At 37.8% G+C, this 15,458-nt stretch overlaps 1 protein-coding gene across 1 annotated transcript in view; it reads left to right on the top strand.

The window, feature by feature from the left end:
• The window catches only part of MICU1 (mitochondrial calcium uptake 1), a 257,726-nt gene that overhangs the window by 227,112 nt on the left and 15,156 nt on the right, over window positions 1-15,458 (top strand). The window lies entirely within an intron of this gene.

Below are 15,458 nucleotides of genomic sequence, written 5' to 3'. Positions count from 1 at the left end.
CACCTGCACTGAGGCCCAGTACCTAAAGCTGTGGAACTTCCCTCATCCAAGCCAGAGTGGTAACATATTAATATATAATGTGAAGCTGACGTCACTATGCATTTTAATTCACGTCTTAATGAAAAGTAATGTAGTTTGGTTTGGTTCTTATGTTAATATTTCTTTAATAAGAAAATCATGACTCTGGAAATAGCACCCCCTGTTGGCTTATTTCATACAAATTCAGTTCCAGTTAGTTCAGGAAGCTTGTGAGAGCAGAGTAATTAAAAGGACAATTTTTTATTATAAAAATGTTCAAACATTTAGAACAATTGAAATAATTATTCAAAGAACACCCATATATCCAACTTAATTAACATTTTACTCCATTTGCTTTATATTATATCCATTTATTCATTCCTCTAGCTCTTTATCAATCTCTCTTATTTTTTGATGCATCCATAGTAAGTTGCAGATATAAGTATACTTCACTTATAAACACTTCAGCATGTATATTGTTAACTAAAGTTCAATATTTGTTTAAAGTTCCCTGGTCCCCTTCACAGTCAATTTCTGCCCCCACCTATCCTGAGGCATAATTTTTATTTATTTCCCACCATAATTAATTTTCTTGTTCTAGTACCTCATACAAATGGACTTATACAATGTGTACTCTTCCTAAGGTTTCTTTCAGCGTAATGTCTTTGAGAAAACATCTATATTGTTGTGTGTGTTGCTAGTTTGTTCCTTTTTGATTACCAGTAGTAATCCATTATATGAATACACCAGTTTATTTATCCCTTCTTCTTTTGGTGGTTTCTGGTTGCTGGCCATTATAAATAAAGATGCTGTGAACATAGTTGTGCAAGTCTTTTGGAGATCATGTATTTTCATTTTTCTTGGATAAATACCTAATAGTGGAGTCGCTGGGCCAAGGGTTGGTATATACTTTATTAAAAACTGTCGGATCCTTTTCCACAGTGTATCTTTTTACACATACCTTTCAGCAGTGTACAACATTTCTGATTGTTCCACAAATTTGTCAACAATTGGAGATGTCATTTTGTTTGTTTTAGTCATTCTGGTGTATATGTAAGGTATCTCATTGTGGTTTTAATTGGTATTTCCCTGATGACTACTGCTATTAAATAGTTTTTCTTGTTCTTATCATTCAGTCATTTTCTCTTGTGAAATGTTTGTTCAAATTTTTTGATGTTTTTAAAATTAGACTGCTTGTCTTTTTATTAATGAAATTTATATATATTCTAGGTACAAGTTCTTTATCAGATATATAATTTGCAAATATTTTCCTAATCTGACTTGTCTATTTACTTCCTTAAAGATGTCTTTAATGAGCAGAAATTTATAATTTTGATGAAGTTTAATTTATCACACTTTTATTTTTTGGTTATTGTTTTCTGGATTCTATCTATTAAGCTTTAGCTACCGTCAAACTATGACAATTTTCTCACGTTTTCTCCTAAAAACTGTTATTTTAATTTTTATGTTTGCATACATGATCAACTAATTTCTATATATGAGGTAAAGTGGGGATCAAGATTTTTTTCTGTATGGATATCCAGTTGTAACAGCACTATTTGTTCAAAAGGCCTCCCATTAATTTTGTAGTACCTTTGTCAGAAATCAAATGACTTCTAAGTATGGCTCTCTATTCTGTTACATTTATCTTTGTATGTATCCTTATGCCCATACCCCTGACGTGAATACTATAGCGTTATACTATGTCTTGAAGTCAGGTAGTGTAACTCCTCCAGTTTGGTTGTTCTTTTTCAAGATTGTTTTGGATATTCAAGGTCTTTCCTTTGCATTTTCACGTAAGTTTTTGTTTTGTTGTTTTTTTCCTTTTGCACTCTGATGTATCAGTTATCCTCTTTCAAAAATTTATTAAGTTCTCCGCTACAATACTTTTCTCTTTAATTCTCTTTATCTTTGTGCATGTATACCTTTTTTATTCCCTCAGTTTCATCTTAGTATGGTTTCAGAGGGGATAGAAGATAAATGAATATGTTTACTCTACCATTTTTATCCAGAAATCTATATATACAAGTGATTTTTGGATTCGCATATATCCCCCTATTATTAACACCTTGCATTGGTGTGTTAAATTTCTTATATTAATAAAAGCACATTTTTATGATAATACTATTAACTGTAGTCCATGGTTTAACTTAGGGTTCACTATTTATATAGTACAGTAGGGTTTTTTAATGTTTTTTTCTATTTTATATATATGTGTGTGTGTGTGTGTGTGTGTGTGTGTGTGTATAAAAAACCTAAAATTTCCTCTTTTATCCACATTCCAGTATATATTTCAGTGCTGGTGATTACATTCAAAATGTTGTGCTACCATCACCACTATCCATTACCAAAACTTTATCTCATTCCAAATAGGAATACTGCACATTTTAATCCTTAACTTCCTATTCCCTATTCTAGGTCTTTCTTTTTGCATTGCCATATGTTTTATAAACAACATGTACCTTTTACCTGGAAGAGATTGGATTGGAATTATATTGAATATATAGATCAACTTGAAGAGAATTATCATCTTAATGATATCAAGTCTTCTGATTCATGAGCAAGTGTATCTCATATATTCAGATATTCTCTAATTTCTCTCAGCATTTTTTTTGTGTATGCCTAACTACTTTATATTTTTATGCTATTATAGATAAATTGTTTTTTAATTTCATTTTCCAATTGTGTACTGTTAGTATTCAAATACCATTGTTTTTTTTTTAGGAGTACTGAGTATTGAACCCAGGATCTCAGACATGGGAAGCAGGCACTCAATCATTGAGCTACATTTGCTCCCCAAAATACTACTGATTTTTTTTTTTTTTAAAGATTTATTTATTTATTTAATTTCCCCCCTCCCCTGGTTGTCTGTTCTTGGTGTCTATTTGCTGCGTCTTGTTTCTTTGTCCGCTTCTGTTGTTGTCAGCGGCACGGGAAGTGTGGGCGGCGCCATTCCTGGGCAGGCTGCTCTTTCTTTTCACGCTGGGCGGCTTTCCTCATGGGCGCACTCCTTGCGCGTGGGGCTCCCCCACGCGGGGGACACCCTTGCGTGGCACGGCACTCCTTGCGCGCATCAGCACTGCGCATGGCCAGCTCCACACGGGTCAAGGAGGTCCGGGGTTTGAACCGCGGACCTCCCATATGGTAGACGGACTCCCTAACCACTGGGCCAAAGTCCGTTTCCCTGATTTTTTTGTATTAATCTTATATTCTGAGATCTTGCTAAATTCACGTATTCTTTTAGTTGTTTTATAAATTCCTTAAGTTTTTTGACATGTCATCTGCAAAGATAGTTTTACTTCTTTTTTTGATGTGTATGACTTTTTTTTTTTTTGCCTTGCTGCACTTGCCTAAACTACCATACAATGAGAGTAGAAATAGTGAAAATGGACTTCCTTGCTTCCTTCGTTTCTTCCTGATTGTAGAGGGAACACATTCAATATTTCACTATTAAATTTGATGCTAGGGAGTGGAGGTGGCTCAAGTGATTGAGTGCCTACTTTCCACATGAGGTCCCAGGTTCAATTCCCGGTGCCTCCTAAAAAAAAAGATGAACAGAAAGCAGACAGTAAGCCCAAACAACAAGGAGGAGGGAGAGAAATAAATTAATTAAATTAACCTTTTTTTAAAAAACTTAATGCTAAATAAGGTTTTTCAAAAATGCCTTTTATCAGATTAAGGAAGTTTTATTTCTGTTCCTGATTTGAAGAGGGTTTTCATCATAAGTGGCTGTTGAATTTTGTCAAATACTTTTTCTATATTTATTGAAATGATTATATGGGTTTTTGCCTTCATTCTCTAGATACGGTAGATCACGCTGATTATCCCTTATAATCATGGAATAAACCTAATTTTGTCATGATATGTCTGGTTTTTTACATATTGCTAGATTCAATTTACTAATATTTTCTTAAATATTAAGGGATAGTAATTTTCTTTTTTGTAATGTCTTTTCAGGTTTTGTATCGGGGTATGTTGACCTTATAAAATGAGTTGGGGCTTTTTTCCTCCTCTTTTCAGAAAGAATTGGTGTAAGATTGTTCTTATTTCTTCCTGAATTGTTTGATAGGAGTCACTGGTGAAATTATCTGGGCTGTAGTTTTCTTTGTGGGAAGAGTCTGATAATAAATCTAATTTCCTTAGGTATTCAGAGTTTCCATTTTACTTTGTATCAATTTTTAAATAATGTTTTATTTTTAGTACAGTTTTAGCTATGCAGAATGGTTGAGCAGGTAGTACGTAGAGTTCCATACTCCCTCCACACTGTTTTCCCTGTTATTACCATCTTGCATTACTATGGTATATGTCTTACAATCAGTGAATCAATATTGATACATTATTATTCCTGTATATAGTCAATAGTTTACATTAAGATTCACTATTTGTGTTATACAGGTCAAAGGGTTTTGATGAATGTATAATGATGTGTTTCTACCACTAACATGTATGGAATGATTTCACCACCCTAAAAATTCCCTGTGCTTCTTCACCCCCCTAAAACTTCCCTGTGCTTAACCTATTCATCCCTTAGATTTCCATTTCATCTAAGTTGTTGGATTTGACATAAAGTTGTTCATAATATTCTCTTCCTATCCTTTTAATGTCTGTAGAATCTGAAATCCTCTCTTTCATTCCCAGTATTGATGACTTATGTTTTCTCTATTTTTCCCCTTATTCAGTCTTGCTAAAGGTTTGTCAATTTGTTGATCTTTAAAAAAAAAATTATGTTAACTTTAATTTTGGCTCCTGTTATTTCCATCCTTCTACTTGTTTTTTTAAAGATTTACTTTATTTCTACCCCCTCCCCCCATTCCCTGCTCAATGTGTCTATTCACTGTGTGTCTCTTCTGTGTCTGCTTGTATTTTCATTAGGCGGCTCGAGGAACCGATCCCGGGACCTTACGGAGTGGGAGAGAGGCGATTACTCTTTTGCGCCACCTCAACTCCCTGTTCTGCTACGTCTTCTTGTTTTCTCTCCTCTGTGTCTCTTGTTGAGTCATCTTGCTGCCACAGCTCTCAGCATCGGCCGGCTCTCCTGCGCAGGTGGCTTTCCCATGCTGGGTGGCTTTCCCATGCAGGGCAGCACTCCTGCGCCGGGTGGCATTTTAGCGTGGGCTGGCACTCCATATGGACCAGCTTACTGCATGGGCCACCTTGCCCTCACCAGGAGGCTCTGGGCATCCAACCCCAGACCTCCTATATGGTAGACGGGAACCCAATTAGTTGAGCCACATCCGTTTCTCTCCTCTATTTATTTTTAGTATGCATTACTTTTACTTTGCTATTTCTACCTTCTTAAGATGGAAATGTCCCTTCCTTTTCTAAGATAAGCTTTTTAGCTATCTTAAAAAGCTGTCCCTCTAAGCACTGCTTTTATCTACATCCCATAAATTTTGATGTATGTTTTCATTATCATCCCGTTTGAAACATTTCTGATTTTCCTTGTGAGTTCTTTGATAACCCATGGGTCATTGAAAGTGTGTTTAATTTCCAAATATTTTGAGTTTTTCTAGAGATATTGTTATTGATTTCTAACTTCATTCCACTGTGGTCAGAAAACACTCTGTAAGATTTCAATTCTTTATAATTGATTGAGACTTGTTTTGTTGTCTACCTTATAGTCATTCTTTTGATGACTGTTTTATGTGCATTTAAGAAGAATGTGTATTCTGCAGATTGGAGTATAGTATTATATAAATGTCTATTAGGTCAAGGTAGTTGATAGTATTGTTCATGTCTTCTGTGTCCTTACTGACATTTTTGTCTAGTTGCTCTATCATTAGGGAGAGAGGGGTATTAACGTCTCCAAGTATGATTGTGTAGCTTTGTCTGTTTTTCCGTGTAAATGATGTCAGTCTTTGCTTCACATATTTTGAGCTCTGATATTAAGTATGTATATACTTATGAATATTATGCTTCTCTGATGAGTTAGCATTTTTATCTTTAGGTAATATTTCATTTCTTGAAGTCTTTTTTGTCTGATATTAATAAAGCTACTACAGCCTTCTTATAATTGTTATTTCTATCATTTATCTTTTTCTATTTTATTTTTGGCTTATTTGTGCCTTTATATTTGAAGTACATCTTATTAGACACCATATAGTCTAGTAAGAGGCTTTTTAGCTGTACGTCTTTGCATTTTTTAGTGATTTCTCTAGAAATTATACAATATAACTTTTCATGGTCTACTTAGAGTTAATATTTTTATCACTTCAAGTAAACTATAAGAACCTTGTAATCATATAGTTCCATCTTCTACCTCTCCATCCTTTATGCTGTATTTGTCATTTATATTTCATCTGTTATAATTCCTACCATACAGCCTTATGATTTTTGCTTTCTCTGTCTCTGTGAAGACAGACATGTTTTTTAAAAAGTTAAGAAATAATATTTTATATTTACCCACATATTTGCCATTTTGAATACTTTTCATTCATTCCTGAATATCTGAGTTTTTATCTATCACTTCCCTTAATCTGAAAATTTTCCTTTATCACTTCCTGCAGTGTAGATATGCTAGCCGTGCATTCTCTTTGTTCTGCTTTATCTGAAAATGTCCTTATTTCACCACTGGGCATTGCAGTATATGATTTTTAAATATCTCCAAAGCACTGACTGAGGTTTACAAACACACTCTTGCTTGTGATGATCTAAGAGACTGTCTTTAGGTTTCATTTTACTAAGGAGTTACCCAGCTAGTAGCCAAAATGAGGTTCTCTTGATATATATTTGTTTAAAATAATGTTTTTGTTTTTAAAGGGAAAAAAAAACCCTGCTCTGACTTTTGTAGAATCCTTTAGAAAAAAAGTTAATCATACCATGGAGGTTGTGTGCCTGCATGTGTCACAAGATCACTTCTCCAGAATAGCTTTGGTTATATTGCATTGTTTCATAAAACATTATTTGACAACATCTGTAAATCCAAAGATATAAGATTTTAAATCATCATTTAATATAAAATGAAATTAATAAGCTCCTTTTTATATTTACATTCCTTTTTTTAAAAAGCTGAACTAAAGACAATAGATAGAGGATGAGTCATTTTCTGTGTTAAAATTATAGGTTCTCTACAAAACAGAATAATTCAGGGTACTGGTGGCAAAGGGAAGTACAACTTAGTGATTAAAAAAAAAAGGAAAAGTGGTCTTTTTCCAGTGACTTCGTGCCATTTCCTGGGATGTTTAGGCTCTAGATGCCTCATTAGCCTTGGTACTAGAAACAGTGGTATGGATTATACAGTCACATCTGATGTTTAAAAATTTCTTTGGCTTTGAGATATGTGATGTTTTGGCATTCGTTTTGACTTTTTTTCTTTTTTTAAAAAAATAACTTTGGATTCTCTAAGTGTGTTAACAATAGACATCTTGGGGAAATTGGCCTAGATTATGCTAAATAAAAGTAAGAAGCCAACCAAGAATTTTAAATCATTCATATATAATCCACAAAGTAAAAAAGAAATTAACTTAAGTTGCTATGAGAATATTTGTATATGTCTATTTAAAGACCTAATTATCAGGAAGGGTCTGTGGCTCATTCAGTTGAGCTCCTCTCCACCGTATGGGAAGCCCTGGGTTCGTGTCCCAGGGCCTCCTTGTGAAGGTGGGCTCGCCCGCATGCTGCAGAGAGCCTCCTGGCCCAAAAGCACCACAGAGAGCCAACTCAGCAAGGTGACGCAACCAAAAAAAAGGGAGAGGAGCAAAAAAACTCATGGAAGAGCGGGCAGCAAATGGACACAGAGAGCAGACAGCAAGCAAGCTGCAAGGGGGGAGGGGAAATAAAATAAATAAATACAGACACAGAAGAACGCACAGCAAATGAACACAGAGAGCAGATAGCATACAAAAAGCCACAAAGGGGCGGGGGGGGGGCATTTTAAAAAAGGGAAAGAAAAAAAACCAAATTATCATTTTTTTTAGAAACCCAATTATACTCCTATCTGGATAATTTCTATTTATCTTTAAAAAAATTTTATTTATTTATTTATTTATTTCTCTCCCCTCCCTCCATTGTCTACTCTCTGTGTCCACTCACTGTATGTTCTTCTGTGTCTGCTTGTATTCTCATTAGGCAGCTCTGGGAACCAATCCTGGGACCTTCTGGAGTGGGAGAGAGACAATCATTCTCTTGCACCACCTCAGCTCCCTGATCTGCTGCATCTCTTATTATCTTTCCTTTGTGTCTCTTTTTGTTGCGTCATCTTGCTGCCCCAGGTCTCCACATGGGTCAGCACCCCTGTGCGGGGCAGCCCTCCTGTGTGGGCCAGCTTGCCATATGGGCCAGCTTGCCTTCACCAGGAGGCCCTGGGCATTGAACCCTGGACCTCCTATATGGTAGATGGGAGCCCAATTGCTTGAGCCACATCCACTTCCCTTCTATTTATCTTTCAACTCTCAATCCAAATATCACTTCCTCATAGAGCTTTCCCTGACTACTCAATATAAAATATTTTTAAAACTGTAATGTCTATAGCTTTTATAATTAAAAGAAAGAGAGGGTTTAATTTTAAATCTTCTGCCTTCACTGTTGTCATCAGTTCCTATCTGTGAATTATGAACATGTGCTGGAACTTCTACAAATATGGCTAATCACGTAGAGCAGAAACCACTGAGTACAGTATTTGGTACAGTGATGGTAGGCCCCTAATAAATGCTTATTAACTGAGTGATTCACCACCTATCCTAGAGCTCAAACAAACAAAAAAAATAGGCATTACCTTTCATTCCTTTTCTTTCACTCCTTTCCCCCCTTCTCCCCCCCCCCCCCCCCCCCCAATAAATCCTGTTGACTATACTCTACAACATATTCTGATCTGGCTTCTTTTCTCCATCTCCCCTACTACAGCCCTAGGCTCTTTACCCTGGCTTGCAGGGCTCTGTAGGACATGGTCCTTGTATACAAGCTCATCGAATGTCTATTTCCTCCTAGTTCACTGTACTCCAATTGACTTTCTATTTGTATTTCAAATATACCAAACCCATTCCCACCTTAGTGCCTTTGGCCTAGCTCTATCCTCCACCTCAATTGCTCTTTGCTGGGATCCCCATGTGCTTGGGTCCTTTTAACTCAGTTTGCAGTATAAATCACTTCTCAGAGAGGCCTTCCCTGACTTGCCATTCTAAAGTAGTCACATCACCCTACATCACCTTATCCTACTTTTTTTTCTAATAGCATTGATCACTATCTGATATTTTCTCATTTATTTATATGTTCATTATCTGTCTCCCCTCAGTAGAATATGTCTTGCTCTCAGATCTATTTCCTATGCCTAGAACAATATCTGTGACATAAGACACTCAGTAACTATTTGATCAATAAATGAATGATTGAACATGTTGAAATATGTGAATAACACAGAGGATCATAAACAAGTGAACCCTCACTCTTCTCAGTAGACCCAGGAAACAAACTCCCGAAACCCCTGTCTTTACACTTGACGTTTATTTCACCGTCTTCCATGCTTAAAGGAGTGCAGATATCAGTCATGCTGACTGTTCATGTACCGGGGTGTGCGTGGTAAGAGGACTACGTGCTCGGCTGTGCTGTCCAAGGCCCTTCACTCTGCCGCAAGTGCCTATCTTTCACATGCTCTCCTTGCACTCTGCCCTAGGCTTTGCTTTTAAACCTCCGGACCCTGACAGCAATACCAGTGATTTTTCCATTGGCTTGAGAGTTTATATGAGGTATAGACCTCTCCTCCTGCTTCCAGAGAAACATGGAATTTGCTAGTGGGATGACTCTTAGAAGAAGAAAGGAAGAAAAGTATAGTGGTTAAGAACGCAATCTCTGAAGTCATACTGCCTGGATTGACTCTTAGCTCCATCATTTGCTAGCTGCATAACTCTGGGCAAGTTCTGCATTTAGTTTCTATGTTTTTAAAATCAGGATGATAATACCCACCCTATAGGGTTGTTGTGAGGATAAATCTATGTAAAGCACTTTACCTTGCACCTGTCATATGATGACTGTTTAATAAATGTCATCTACTTTATTATGAAGTTGATGGTGTGAGCCACACTTAGTGTTGTTCATCCATTTATTCAGCCAGAAGCACAGCCAGCTGGGCACAGGGTTCTACCATCAAGGACGTCACAGTCTAGTGGGAAAGACGGGTACATGTACAAGCAATTCCAGCTTGGTATAAAAGAGCTAATTAGGCCTAAGAGGATCTAGGAGTTTAGAAGTGGAGGTACCTGACGCATTCTGTGTGAAAGAGGGGGAAAGGGGAGAGACAGGAATACATTTTGCCTGGTTTCTGCTCTGAGTTTTAGCTGCTCTCAGTCTCAACTGTCTTCATTTTTTCCAGAAAAATTAGGACCTTCAGAAATTGGCATCCCTTAGAGACCCTGGCACTGTCTCTTTTTTGGCTTTTTTAGAGCTTACAAACCAGTCTTTAAACGTAATTTCCCAAACTACATTTCCCGAACTACATTGTGAAAAACGCTGGTGTCTGCAATATGATAATGATTCTGTGGGTTTAAAACTAAAAAGTGTCCCATGGTTTCAAATAAGTTTGCAGAATGCAAGGTTATACAGGATTTCTTCCTGCAGGACTACTCCTGTCAAAATTTTAATATGCTGATATGCATTATTAATCTCCAAGAGAGAAATATATTTCCCAAACTTGATTTGCCCCCCATAATATTTTTTAGCAACCTATAGAACAGTTTGAACCTCAACCTCAGAACAGTTTGAGAAACCCAGGCAAGTGGCAAGTAAAGAATTATCATAATACAGCATGATCCAATTCTTCCTGAGCAAAACAGGCAAATTTCATTCAGACTATTTCTTTAGTTCTGCATGACCCACGTGAGAATAACAACTCTCAGGTAAGAAGTGATAAAATCCTACCATTTGAAGAAAGAACCTTTCTCTATGAAATACTGTGTTTCTATCTCTTGTTTAGCACTAAGAGAAACTAGTTTGTACATATACTAGACATAAAATTGGATATATAACCTCTCAAGGACTGTCTGAATGATTTAAGTAGTCTGCTAAAGAAGGTAATAAAAAATTGAACATGACTCCTTCCCCAGTGACTTCCTATGATGGAAAAGTTGGAAAGTATATGAGTTGGAGCTCTAGAGTGAGCTATAGCTATATATATTAGAGTGTCCCTATTTCTGCCAGGAAAACAAAGGGTTTCCAGGTACAGGAAAGCCCCATTATAAAGCACCTCAAGATATTATAGGCTGGTGAATTGATGGGTCCACTAGTGACCTCTGTGTACTTAGAACTATAATATAGGGGAAAAATCACACAGATATAGTCCACAGCTTTTACTACCTCATGTCCTAGCACAATTCTACTTAGATTGAAAATCCTAATTTATGATATAGTAGTCTTTAATTCTTTGAAGTCATTCTAGAGGTACTGTCTGCCTTATTACCTGAAAAGCCAAGAGAATAAATAATAAAACCCCAAGTATTTTTTCTGAAGTATCAGTCACATCATCAAATGAGCTGTTTCATTGATCTCTGAAGTGACGTGGGAGTCTGGATGACCTCCAAGAACCTTTGTGGATTTCAAGTCCATTGAGTCTAATTATTTTGAATGAGTAAATGTGCCTGCCTCGGCCTTTTGACCTTCAGGGCCCTACTGTGTTCTGAGGGGAGTGAGAAATTGCTAAAGGAGCAAGAATTTCTAGCACATGACAAACTGTTATATTCTTTTTTTTTTTTTAAGATTTATTTATTTATTTAATTTCCCCCCCCTCCCCTGGTTGTCTGTTCTTGGTGTCTATTTGCTGCGTCTTGTTTCTTTGTCCGCTTCTGTTGTCGTCAGCGGCACGGGAAGTGTGGGCGGCGCCATTCCTGGGCAGGCTGCTCTTTCTTTTCACGCTGGGCGGCTTTCCTCACGGGCGCACTCCTTGTGCGTGGGGGCCCCACGCAGGGGACACCCTTGCGTGGCACGGCACTCCTTGCGCGCATCAGCGCTGCGCATGGCCAGCTCCACACGGGTCAAGGAGGCCCGGGGTTTGAACCGCGGACCTCCCATATGGTAGACGGACGCCCTAACCACTGGGCCAAAGTCCGTTTCCCCAAACTGTTATATTCTGAACAAACTGCCTTTAACAAGAGGGTGACAAGCTGCCAACCTCTCCTGAGCCCTAAGAATCCTGTGGCATTGCCCTTTCAAGGACAATGAGACTGTCACACATCTAAAAGACTAATAGCAAGTACTTCTATTTGCCAGGCACCATACTAAGTGCTTTATGTACATTATCTCTCTTAATCTTTAAAACTAAAAGGTAAGTGGTATTATCCCCCCTTTTACAGGCAAGAAAATATAAAATGAAACATCTTGCTAAGCAGTGTTAGAGCCAAGATTCAAACTGAAGTCTGTCTCATTCCAAAGTCTGTATTCTTTCCATCAAGTTCCATCCCAAAATGCTATGAAGTTTGAAAATCTCTGCTGAAGCACAATCCCAGAAGCAATGAGGTTTACCATTTTGAGCCTTGCTTCTCAGTGGCTTAGGGAAAACTAGGCTATCTCCCCACCCCCACTCCCACCCCAGTTCCGTTTGGCTAGGAGTTGACCATCCATAGGGTGACAATAAAGCTTGGTAAACATTGATGTTTTAGAGATAATGCCCTTCTCTTGAATATGAAATACGCCCTTTTCCCCCTCTGCTTGTCTCTTCTCTTCGTGAGCAGGTTCTGCAGCCCAAACATATTCTGGCATCTGTAGTGCATACCTTACTGTGACATAGACTTTTGGGATTGTCATCTCACTTCTTATCCCACATGGGAACATCTTAATAGACACATCTGTATTTTTTCCAACCTTATTACTTTACAGCAAAGAAACCAACAGACAAAAGCCTAAAGTCTCTAGAGTAAGATCATGTAGCAAGGAACATTGGTATCCCTTTAAAAGTCACTCTCCCCAGAAAAGGGCATATGTATATGCTAAGGTGTCAGTTTCTCATCATGAAAATAAAAGATATAAAGGTATGGGTAGCTCAGCTTCTAATGATCAAGGTATTCCTTACCACATCCCCTTACTGGTGTAGCAATGCTTAGTTTCCCTTTTACATACTGTTCTGATATCTAGCATTTATTGAAAGTAAGATGCAATATATAAACTATATGCAAGAAATTGTACTAAATTTTGGTTTCAAACTCAAGCCTGAGTTTGAGCTCCTGCTACTCACTAGCTTTGTGACCTTGAACAAATAACTGAAGTTCTCAAAGCCTCCATTTCCTAACCTGCAAAATGGTGATGATAGAATACCTGCTTCAGGGTTATTGTGAAAATTAAATAAACTAACACTAGATTGAAATTATAACTGTACTCAGCCACTTGGTCTAGTTTTCAACCTTCAGATGCTAACTTTTCTCCACCTGCTTATCTTATTAGGAAGCTAATAGGCTAGAAACATCCTATTCCAGTATGAGAGCTTCACAAAAAGTTAATTTAAAAAAAAAAATCACCCTGAAAATCAGTATCTACACAGTATCTACAGCTTTTTTAGTCACTTTTAAGATTCCTCCCCTATGCACACCTGAGCAGAGTCTCAGAGACAGATAAAGTAGATACAACCCCAGGTATTGGTTCTTTTGAGGGCTAAAGAGACCCACGGGTTCTATGGCCATGACAGATGGGGTTCACTGCCATGCCAGTTGGCCCTTCTTTGGTGCTGGTGTTTCTGCATGATGGAGCTGGACTCAGATGGGATCTCTTTTCACAAGCCTTTCATGCTACTTTACTGGAATTGTAGTTGGTGCTGGGGTTTAAGATCTATCTAGGGGATTTGAATCTCTGGACTGACAATATGATAGCCAGGCCCTGAGCCTCAACAGACTTCAACTCCTACACTCTGATTTATTGGACTTACCCCACTCAGCTAACATGGAGTTGAAGAATGTCAACCACCACGCTATTGAGCCTAGAGTGCCTACAACTGAAAGCAGGAGGATTGCATCCAGTATCCATGTGGAATCTAAGCCCCCTCTTGACATAGATGTGCAATGGACACAACCAATCCAAGGTCCACAGAGAAAATGTGGCATTGGTGTGGGAAAAGTGGCCATGGTGGCTGCTGGGTGCGAGGAATGGAGGAAGAGATGAGATGTGGAGGCATTTTTGGCACTTGGAGTTGTCCTGGGTGGTGCTTCACGGACAATTACAGGACATTGTAGATCCCCTCAGGGCCCACTGGATGGAACGTGGTAGAGTATGGGCTATGATGTGGACCATTGACCATGAGGTGCAGCAATGCCCAGAGATGTACTTACCAAATGCAATGGATGTGTCATGATGATGGGAGAGAGTGTTGCTGTGGGGGGAGTGGGGGGTGGGGGCGGTGGAGTTGAATGGGACCTCATATTTTTTTAATGTAATATTTTTAAAAAACGAATTTAAAAAAAAAAAAGATTCCTATTAGTTTGGAAGTTGAAAGTAGTTGTTTGTACTTATTAGTGAGGATTGAAACTTTTAGCCTCTCGCAAGCTTAATCGTTCATCCAAGAGTTCTTGGGTTCTTCATTGTCTAAAGAAGCCTTTATCATTAGTATGGTTCAGTATTTGAGTTCTCTGTTCCTAGGAATATCTAACCCCTGTTAATATGAATATCTCTAGTATCCTCAGTATTGAATGAGGGAATTTTCTATTAGACTGTAATCCCTGTGAGGATGTGAACCAAATGTTCCATATCTTTGGAGCCAGGAAATGTTCAGTTGATGTTGAATACATGAGTGAATCAATTCTAACCATGGTCAGATTCTGGAAGGACTGGTGAACTGCTCTAGTAAGAGCCTAGGGGGAGGAGGAGAATGATAGGATTGTGCCGTCTTCCCATGTCATTAATTTCCTTTGACATCATGAGCAAGTCGCAACTTCCCTGACCTTCAGGTTGGAGTTATATTAAATATCTGTCTCTAAGGGCTCTTCCAGATTTGAAATCCTGTAACTATAACTAAATCATGTTTTTGCTGAATGTGGTAACATTTTGAGGGACATGTTATATCTAAAGTTATATCCAAATCTGTGTGAAAATGAACTAACATAATGATCAGATACATTTGAAATCAGAGCAAGGCTCTTGAATCCCCGAAGTGTAACAAAGTTAATTTATTTTCTTGTCAGCAAATTTAAAACTTGGTTAGAACTATGCTCCTACCTCTGTAAGACCTAATTTTGGGGAGCTCCATCTTTGGTTAATAGTGGCAAAAGAGTGACAGTTCAGTAAAATGTACCTCAAATGAAGGCAAATATAGATGAAGTAAGATTTATAACCCCAAAAGGACATTCCCAACCATAAATACCTTCCCCACTAGCCAGCTCTATTGGGTTTCTCGTGCTGCATAACAAATTACACAAATTTAACAACCTAAAACAATACCTATTATCTCTCAGTTTTTATAGGTCAGAAGTCTGGGCACACCTTAGCTAGGTTCTTTGCTCAATGCTGAAATCAGGTTTTCAGCAGGGCTGTGTTTC

The sequence above is a fragment of the Dasypus novemcinctus genome, chromosome 6 (assembly GCF_030445035.2).
Source record: "Dasypus novemcinctus isolate mDasNov1 chromosome 6, mDasNov1.1.hap2, whole genome shotgun sequence".
NCBI lineage: Eukaryota > Metazoa > Chordata > Mammalia > Cingulata > Dasypodidae > Dasypus > Dasypus novemcinctus.
This window is presented reverse-complemented; position numbering and strand designations above follow the sequence as displayed.